We start from the raw sequence: 10,632 nt of genomic DNA, 5'->3' as shown, positions 1-10,632 counted from the left end.
TAATTTAGGGACAAAGGTAAAACAGTAATCCTATTATTCGAATGTCAAGTAATGAAATGATGATAAATCTGTAGGTATGTACCTACATTTTTGGGGCTTATTCATCTTGAGAATTAAAGACCGAATAAAAAGATTGTATCTGTTCTTTATAGATATTAAGTTATAATTAAGTCATGTGGCTATCGTGCTCTTTACGAGGAATGAAATCTATCTATTGCGAAGTGGTAGTAACGTCTTACTACGTGAGTGTGAGGGTGTGGGTTCGATTCCAGGGTCAGGCAAGTACCAATGCAACTTTTCTAAGTTTGTATGTACTTTCTAAGTATACTTAGACACCAATGGCTGATAAAAAGGTGAAGGAAAACATCTTGAGGAAACCTGGATTATAAAGTCTGAAATCACCAACCCGCATTGAGCAAGCGTGGTGATTAATGCTCAATCCTTCTCCATGTGAGAGGAGGCCTGTGCCCAGCAGTGGGACGATAAAAAGGCTGTAACAGTAACAGTAACGTCTTAAAGGCGCATTAAAGATCGAATAAAAGGTAGATAGATGAGTAAATTCAAAATTCGTGCATTTGATAATATTCGAAAACCACAGCCAACGCCACAAGCAAGAGCCTGTTAAATAATACTAAAATAATAATATATTTTATTCCACCCTTCTTGTCTTTAACCGTGACAGTTGACATTTAAATAAATACCTCTCGATTAAAGATCGTAATCTACTATCAATATTCCTGCAGACAGCTTATTAGGGCTCTTTTAAAATGGGTGGAGGGGGTGAACCATCCTCTACCTCCCCCCTTCTTAGTACGGAGACGGGTACTTAATTACAATAGACATTTTTAATATACATTTACCTGTTCACGTCAAATGGAGAATCACAAATTAGATTTCCATTGAAATCGTTGAGAATACAAGGTTTTGAATTGAATTTCAGTTGCGTAAGATTTCAAATTGAATTTTGTCTATCGTACTTTGTGGAAGGTTACTTTGATTATCATATTTATTGAGAGACCAGACATTTTATATTGAAAACTGAGTGCCCATCCTTTGTCATAACGAATGTCTCTGTATGTCGGAAAACGTTTTAACTGGATATGCTAGGTAGATGATAAGCATTTATGTAGAGAACAGCAGATATCAAATGGATAGGTACCCATCTCGACTAGGCTAAAAAACAAACTTGCTAATATTCCTAGTAAAAAGAAGAACAAACTTGCTGATATTCCTAGTATCGACCAGAACCTATCTCAACAAATTTTAGCAAGGGCTAGGCACAAAACTATATTTAGAACATATCTACACTTTAATTTTCTCATATTATAACCGAATAGACATTTTTCGTTCCGCCTCATCCGATATAGGTGAAGTTAATGTATTAGCGCGAAAGGTCACAATATCAGCATGCAATGATAGATGACCTGCCGGTATTATGGACCCAATTGCCTTCACTTCCTGCCTAGGTTACCTAGAGGGAAGAATCGTCACTTTATTGCCGTTACTAGGTGGACTTGCATCTACATATAATAAATACATACTAGCGTTCGCTAGTGGACGATCCGCTTCCCGCTTCACGGACCAGATAAAGGTAGCATATAAATAATTCTGAATATAAGCTACATTACTTCCAAGTTAAGTTACATGAAATAAGAACAGAGTTATGATTCTAATAGGCCTAGGTATATTATACAATTTAAATTATATTGACTGCGTATTCTATAAATACAAAATGATTTAAGAAGCTAAAACGCCTAGAGCTCTGTCTAACCTACAATACCTAAGTAATTGGAAACAAGCCTGGATATAATATGTTGTAAAGATAAAAATCTTTGTTTTCCTTATCCAATATATTGTGTAATAAATTCTCCTTGAACTCTGACATACGATATTATCGTTTATACTATAAATGTGTGGAAATCCGGAGCGCTCAAGTTGCCAAGTATCCGATTCTCTTCAGCCGTGAAATTAAACATCATGTTTTGTTATTGTTTTGTTTTTCATTGCGATTTATTGAGGCAGTTAGCGAATTGGGGAATTATTGGACCGATTGAAAATTAGGAGGATTATTTTATGTCACAACTCATCCCAATATACCTTCCTTTTTCCTTCTTTCTTTGTCTTATTGTATTAGAAACAATTTAAAAATGTATACCGCAACGTAATTCTCCAAGCGGTTACTTACGTATTACAAAACCATTACTTGAAGAGTAAACAAAGAAAACTTTCCCTTATTCTTGTGTTTTCGCCAACAACCCTTTAGGCGGGAGGTACATTATACCTTGAGGTTCACAGGAAGCCTTTGGCCTTTCACAAAGGGACACGAAAGGGCTTTGAACGCAACACTGAATGCACTGTTCTAGCCAAGTCTTGTGAGATGCAGAGTTTATAATACTTAGGTACTCTCTATGAAAATAACAGTTTGATATTCAAAAAGATATTATTATAAATTAAAAGGATCTGACGTAAAGTCTGAAAGTATTTAAGAATATGAAATATCAATAGTGCAATGCTCTCATTCGTGGAAATAGAGAAGTTAACAGAATAATTCAATTAACAAGACAGGTTGCTTAAGCTTTCAGTCTAGGTAGTAATACTTTGATTTATAGGAGAAGTTAGGTACAACACAGTATTAAAATGTCGAATTGAAAATACGTTTCATTAAAACGTTTTAAGGCTAATCATTTGATTTATCAATTGCGTATCTTATGTGTCATAGGCATATTGTTAGCCATAAAATGAATATCTTTGTCCAGGAATCGCCTCACATTTGCAGTGTAGGCGTAGAAGCATAGACATGACTACCGTCGGTAGCCGAACATCGTGACCATCACGTGGCAATACGCGTTTTATTGAAGGGGTAGGGGGGGAGACAGTTTACTGAATGAAGTACAGAGAAAAACGTGTTTTAGTTGCTACTGTAAAAAGTTCATCGATCACGACAAGTTAACAAACTATATAGTTCAGAAATAATGTTGCTGGTGCTTTGTTTCTCTTCAAAAGTTTCTGTCAGGTACTAGAAAGGTTAATCATCGCTCTTGAGAGCATTATGATTTACAGTAATTGAAAATACAAATTAGGTATTGTTCTATAATATCCTTCCGGTAACCGACTAATGCAGGTACATAGTAAAAACGCGCTGTTGATGTTAATAAATAGAAACTCAGTTGCCTTATATAAACATTCCTTTCACTAATATCAATGCATATCCTAAAACCACACGTCCATACAAGAGCCGGTCAACACGAATTTCGCATTAAATCCGTCAGATAAACTGCAACCAGCCTGTAGCTCTGTGTACAAATACTGCGGGCCACAGATAACATAGCACCCTCACATGCATCACCCCTGTGTACTCTGTGTATGTTTGTATATCTGTGTACGTGAGTGTGTGTGTGAGTGTGTGGTCGGCAAACATTGTACGGAATGATTAAAGCTTCTGAAGTTTGGGCGCAATTTTCGTTGTGTAAACATGTAGGGTCAAGTAAGCCACAAGCAAAGTGCAAGTTGATGTTTACTTGCAGTTGGTTATAAAATAACAATAACTGTGTCACTGGAGTTGGTTTTGATACGTTCTTTATGCATTTACTTTTATTTCAGATTTTGTCAAGCTCTACTTTTATCCGACTCCGAAGAAGGAATATTTGAATTATCAAACAAAATACGATATTTAGTATATCGTTTTTTTTTTTAATGTAGAAACTATGTATTTTGTAATTTGTAAGTTACCTATGTATTTTGTAATTTGTAACAGAAACGGAGTAATTATATGGTATACAGTAAGTTGTAGGCAGGTACCTACCACCAATATAATGCATTATCAAATCCCATAATCAACACCTTACACCACAAAACAATTCACTCTTTACAAGAACAATACCGCACAATAAAAATCCATTTGACAATATTTACCCTGGCTTAGGGGAAAAATGACAATTTTCCCCGCAACGACGTGGGAACGACTGCGCACGAGTCTCCCACGGGGGTGGGTGGCGCGTGCGACTCGCCTAATCACTATACTGCAAGTATTATTCACCCCTATATTATTTTAATCATTGCTTATCAAAATTCAAACTTATCTCTTTGTACTAAGGTGCATTGTTGTTTGTTAGTTGAGGTGCTGTCGTGCTGTGCGAAAATGAGTCTTGTGTATAAGGAGATAAGGTGGGGTTTTAAGTGGATGTGAATGAGTGTTTTGGAAATCAAAATCTTATCGATGACTGAATAAATGATTGAAATTGGAATACATGACAATGGTAAGTATTTATGGTAGTGCATGTGATCGGTATTATATTATGTGGATTATTTTATCGGTGAATACATTTCAGTATACATATATAGTACACCTAGGTAAGTTTAAATACTATAGTTAGGCATAGACACAAGACACAATATATTTTCTTTTATATTAAGACATAATATAGACTTTCCTGGCCAAACTTTTCCCTAAACACAGGGTAAAGTTAATCCAAGTATAAATCTACGCAAAAGTATGGTTATTTCATTTGTTTCTCCGGATCCAGGACTCTTTATTTCGTCCGTGTTTACGAAATACAACTATCAACATTCTTTACTCTGTAGTTCTACAATGTTTTATTGCAACGAATCACATCAACTTACATTCAGTTTTTCCCAAGCACATTTTCACCTACCTGTCTCCCTACGATTCTCATTCGCCAACGACAGGCCGGGAGCTTATACCTCTCGATATCAATAGGCACTAGGCACGTCACTATTTGCAGTGTTGTCGATATTATGCAACGTAGTGACGTAGTGAACACGTGACTTATCTGCTGTCAGCATCTGATACAATGCTGCGAGATATTTATTGTTCCCTTTTTGTCGAAGAAAGGCACCCTTTGAGAGTCTGCACTTTTGAGAATTTGACAAGCTTTGAATCTGAAACTATTGATAGTAAGTACGTAGGTGAGAAAGTTGTTACGATCAAAATTAGAAAAGCACACGATGTAGTATATAAGTTACTTACTTGCTATTTATTTTGGTGCTTCAGAACGAATAAATAGTCGGTAAGAAACCTACGTCGGTACTATGTCTAAAACTCAACGTCTACCTACTTACTAATTATTTAATTCTACAGCTTTTCGCACAAATCATTGTGTACATTTCAGTGACTGTTTATTACCGCTTCAGCTACCCAACCTTCACACAATTAACAAAATATTTTCAACATTTTTCAATGTCAGCATTTATTAACACGTTCACGCTACGTTTTGAGACAACCTTTTAAAGAGGTTTGTACCCTAAACCCGACCTCTAAGAAGGTTTTTGGTCCGTGGGCCGTGAAAGTTTATTTCTAATAGCAATCGGAAAGCGTGGGTGACCGATGACTGTTCAAAATGTATTTAAAATACTTATATGTGTCTACACCATAAAATTATTTTCAAATCGGTGTTTCAACTATCTAGAACTCCCTTCCGCTGTTTCTTTGTAATATTATTTATAGATTTCTTTTCCCTCAACTTGCATTGCTTACTATCTTTTTCATTATCTGTGTGACGTCACTAAGATGTTTTTTATTTGATATTAAAAAAAATTGAAGTGTTTTAATCTACAATACTTACTTCCTAAATAATTATAATCGCTGTCATTAATTGCATGATCTTTCATTACGTCGCCAACTATGTATAAAGAAGCCAGAAGTTGACAACCGATAAAAAGTAGGTATTTTCAGCATACAACCGTTTCAAATACACACAGTGTACATAAGTAAGTACTTGTACATACAAACAAGAAGTTATTTTAAAGCACTTACATTTTAAAATGTTTGAGCACAGACAACGTCAATATTCATCCCGGTTAACAAGCACTCTAGGAGATTACGAGTTTCAGGGCACAATGGCTTCAAAGAGCAATTAAATATTTTTGCTCATTAAACAAAAAATAAATAAGCGCGCGCTCGCCGGTCGCGTGCCGCCGCTCGCACGTGCACGACGCGCGTACGACGCGCGCTCACAGATGAATCATCGTACATGCTTTTATGGATTATGGATATTTTAAAAATGGAATTAGTAAATGGGCGTTTCAAATTACGGAATAAGAAAATAATAGATTTTGTCAAAAAAAGCTCTCATAAAAAATAAACACATATTTATGAAATTTAAAATTTTATAAATAATCTAGATATAAAATAAAATCGCAAAATTAAACGATTTTAAAACAAAAATTTCAGTAATAAAAGAAGCAAAACTAATAAAAAGCCGTGTACACGCACAAAAAGAACAGGTTCCACCGAGATTTGAACTCGGATCGCTGGATTCAGAGTCCAGAGTGCTAACCATTACACCATGGAACCGTTGAGAACGAGCTTCAAATTGTGAATCGTCTTCTAGTTTAAAAGTTGTTAATAATTTATATCATCTGTTTTATGTTATGTATTGGATGTAATTGTACGAAAAAAGATGAACACATTTCTCGTAAAAACACAAAAACTTTTTATAAAAGTAAAATAAAACTTATTTAGGTAAAATGTACCCAGAAGCTAACATAAAGCTTGCTTTGGTATCTACCACATAAATAAATGATTTTATTAGCAGTCAAAAAAGTTTTATCCCAATACTTTAAATTAGTACATGAGTGATGATGACACATTATTGAATTATAGCAATAAAATCGATTATGACAATCGGTTACAATCGATCATCCCTTTTGACAGACAATCGAATAGGAAGAGTTGAACATGTGCTGATTGCTGTGTTGTCATTTTTAGTTCGATTACTCAGCACTTTACTGTAAAATAATAATACCATAATCACCGGACGAACTTACATTGAGTCTAATCAAAATCTTATTTACCGTTTCTGTTTTAACCAAAAATAAGCTAACTACCAATTTTCTAATCTAATAAAATAATTACGACAGTATGTAACACCTTAATTAGGTATTTCACTGTTATGTTACTCTAGCGAAAATAACACAAAAAATATTACAAACACGAGTGCGTAATGTTAATCAAATTATTGACATTTCGCCGTCCGCACGCCACATTGACCGTATGAATTATGTGCGCAAACATTACGAACACAACACAGGCTATGGAGCTTTCATATTATAATATTATTCATCGCATATTGACATATCTGTGTGGATGACCGACGCTCTTCGAATAATATAGAGCGACCGAATGCACTTGGTAGTAGGATTGTACTGTCATTTGCATGCCAACTCGCATAATTGTGTCTGACGTTTGGTCTAAGAAATGTTACGAATTCTATAGTTTGGAAAAAGGCTAGGCATACGATTTATAACATAATATTTCTTTTAGAATCTTGGAAAATTCATTGAGGTACCTATATTACAAAATATTGCGAATGATTTCAAAAACTTGCTACTTTATCCACTTTTAAAGCATCATAATGTGACACACAATTGGCATAACGCCCAGAATCAAAACTATTCAAACCTGTTACAATGAAACAATCATTATTATTTAATAAAGAAGATTGCATCAAACGTTCCCCTGTCATGTGATACACTCCCGACTGACCATACCGTTTTATTGCTTAACAATTAGTTATCGGGATGGGGCGCAAGCTCTATTGTCACATCCGAATTTATGTGACCCTTATTGCAGAGGTATAAAGTTCAATTTCATTCCCATTAATGTAGATATTTGTGTGAGAGGTTACAAAAGAACTGACCACACTGACCATTCACTTAGACAAGTGGTCAGAGAAAACAATAACGATACAGTTGTAAAGTGTTGTTATCATAGACTTATATGCGCAATATACACTCGTATAAATTCAATTACTCGCAGGCAATTTCAGTGGTCAGCCTTAAACAAATATTAATCAAAAAAGGAATTTTGAACTTGTTATTCTATCGTACAACATTATTAATTGGGCTTACAATATAATTACATATTTATACAGGTACCCGTTGGGGAACAAAAGATAAATTAATATTTTTAAAATAAAACTGTGTAAGCAGTTTACTTATTTGCCTCTAAAATCTCGTTACAGATGGACCTGCTTGATACATTTAAATAAGAGCGATTTATAACAATCAATGGAACATGCATTATCATAACTGTAATCGTAAATATACCAGTTGGTAACCAAATAGTAAATCAGTAAGTAATAAAAATATGCATTATTGGAATCAACTAAATTTATAACAGGCAACAAGTCGTAAATTTATAATCCGATTATTTGGAGGAGAATCTATTTAATCGAATCGGACTGTTATTCGATGAATGGGATCTAATGATGAACGCGCGCCGTGCATTATGCGAAACGCCCCATCACTAAACTCGTTCTCATTTTATCTATTCTGTAAGTAGGATTACGTAAAGTGTACTTAAGAATTGTTTACTTCTTAATTTTATCTAGCTAGAGATTTGAGAAAAAGACGATTCCTGTAATTTATTTATTATATCTACTAAACTCATAACAATTATTTAGATAAAAATCTCTATTCATATGAAATTAAGAAAACAACGTGGGGTCGTTGATCTTTTCGGGAATCATTACACTAGTTTACAGTACATCTGTTGCCGGGATTTTTTAAGCTGTTGTTGACTACTCATATTTAACCATATTTAAAACTATTAGTAGTTTTTTTTTTATCAGCTCTAGTTTTTGAGATTCAGCTAAGTGCGGTTTAAAGAGTAAAAACGAGTATTTACCTTAAAGAATTTTTGTTTAAAAATTATATTAATTGTTAAGTTCCAAAAAACTTGGCTTTAAAGCTCTTCTCTTATGTGTAGGCTTTGGGAAATGGCGTATCAGAGACCAGCAATAGTCAGACATCATATATTTACATCCCAGAAACCCTGATAACGTTCTTCCATGACACGTTAATCTTGATACCTACGTTCTCCCTGCTCTTCGCTCATATCTCCTAAATTTTCCGGAAATCTGTCCAGGTGACTGAAGAGGAAGTGAGTTTATGCTCAAATTGCATCCCATATCTCTCAATTGTAAAAGCAGGTCTTCGACAAGTTCAACATAATTTTCATTATAATTTTTCAAAATTCAATATAATTTTTATTTTCTGAAAGTTCAGGTGAATGCTGCACTGGACGCTGAACACATGTACTACTTCGGTTTTGCCATTTAGCTGGATTTTTGGTGTTTAAGCTGTTTATGTTCACGCTACAAAAGTAAGAGTCGGCGAGATGATTTTTCGATTCTTTCCAAATAGTTGGAGTTTTAAGTTTAAAAGTACTTCTTTTACCACTTTTCCATAATCTTAAGTATTCAACGCACGATTTGCAAACAGAATCAGGAGCCCAAGATTTGCCATTTTTATGTAACAACATTCCAAAATATAAAAAATAAGTATTTTTAAGCGTCTCTGATGACATTTCTTCTCTTCTCAAACACATATTCTCCACATAAGTAACAAACATGGTTTGGATTGTTCAAACAACGCCTCCTTGAACTACTCGTGTTGTAAAAACTTCACATATTTGTATAATTACAATAAAATACGTACTTTAGCGACTGAAAAAGGTTCAGAAAAGAGAAAGTCAATAATAAGTAAAGTCGAGCTACAAAAAATTTTTTGCGGGTGTAATTAATAAAAACTAAACATAAGTGAATGTTACCAGCCATTAAATCCACGGCAACAGGCAAAAAGTTTGATTTTGTAAACTAGTGATTATTAAGTATTACTTTTTACTCAGTATTCATATTACCTATACAAAGATCTATTGTTTGTTTGAACAACAATAAGGCTGTAGGTATCCTCTGCTTCAGAAATAGTATTTTGGTCTACTAGGCACTAGGCATTGACCTATGTATGATACTTTCTGGTGGGTTAATGACTTGAGCGTCTCACAGATTTTAGGTAAGTACCGAATTAAACAACAAAACATTAGGAATTTAACAAATTTGTAAGTTTAATTTATTCTAATTATGTATAAAGCATGAAATTCATTAATGTTCATTTTGCGTGTAATATAAAGCTAAATAAAAAGTTACCCTATGCAAATGTGGGTGCGTCATACGATTGTTGACAACCGTAGAAAAGTTTACAAATAATTTTAATTGCACTTGCATTTATTCGATTGTCCCGATGACGAGTGCTGACATCTCTAGCTAATCGAAATTAATAATGGGTGTCACCTCGTGTTTTGAAGATATGGTTTAAATATAATGTATGAACAAATCTACATTCTTTACTATGTGTTTAATGAAAAATAATGCCTATGAAAAATAAACAGAATATTTATTAAATTATAATAAGTTTCGTAGGTATCATGTAATTTCATTGCAGTCTTAATTTCACATCTCTTATTCTACCCTTTCTTACTATTAACCCGAATCAAAGGATCTGAATATAACTCTTCTATCTTCATAACAGCTTCTCATCTCAGTTTTAAAGATTACTTTTCCGACAAATTATTTACTCACTGCTAGTGCCATCTGTATTAAAATCAGGAAGCAGGAACATCACAAATATTTAATAACAGCCACGCAAGATGGCGTTAGAATGTTATAAATAAATTATATTTACTTTACAGGATATCAATTTTATCAGATGTTTTAATATTTAATGTTTTCTTTACGATTTTCAATTATCACTTGTCTTAGAATAAGGATTTTTAGTTAAAACTTATCTATAGAAATGCGTTTAATTGTTAGTAACTGTTGTTTGTAGCGTCAG

At 33.9% G+C, this 10,632-nt stretch overlaps 1 non-coding gene across 1 annotated transcript; it reads right to left on the bottom strand.

Annotated features, from left to right (window-relative positions):
* Positions 1 to 6,241: 6,241 nt before the first annotated feature.
* Positions 6,242 to 6,313, bottom strand: Trnaq-cug (transfer RNA glutamine (anticodon CUG)). The gene has a single exon. It is a non-coding gene; the product is annotated as a tRNA-Gln (tRNA).
* Positions 6,314 to 10,632: the final 4,319 nt, after the last annotated feature.

The sequence above is a fragment of the Helicoverpa armigera genome, chromosome 3 (assembly GCF_030705265.1).
Source record: "Helicoverpa armigera isolate CAAS_96S chromosome 3, ASM3070526v1, whole genome shotgun sequence".
Classification (NCBI taxonomy): domain Eukaryota; kingdom Metazoa; phylum Arthropoda; class Insecta; order Lepidoptera; family Noctuidae; genus Helicoverpa; species Helicoverpa armigera.
Note: the sequence above shows the minus strand (reverse complement) of the source record. Positions and strands in the feature narration are given on the sequence as shown.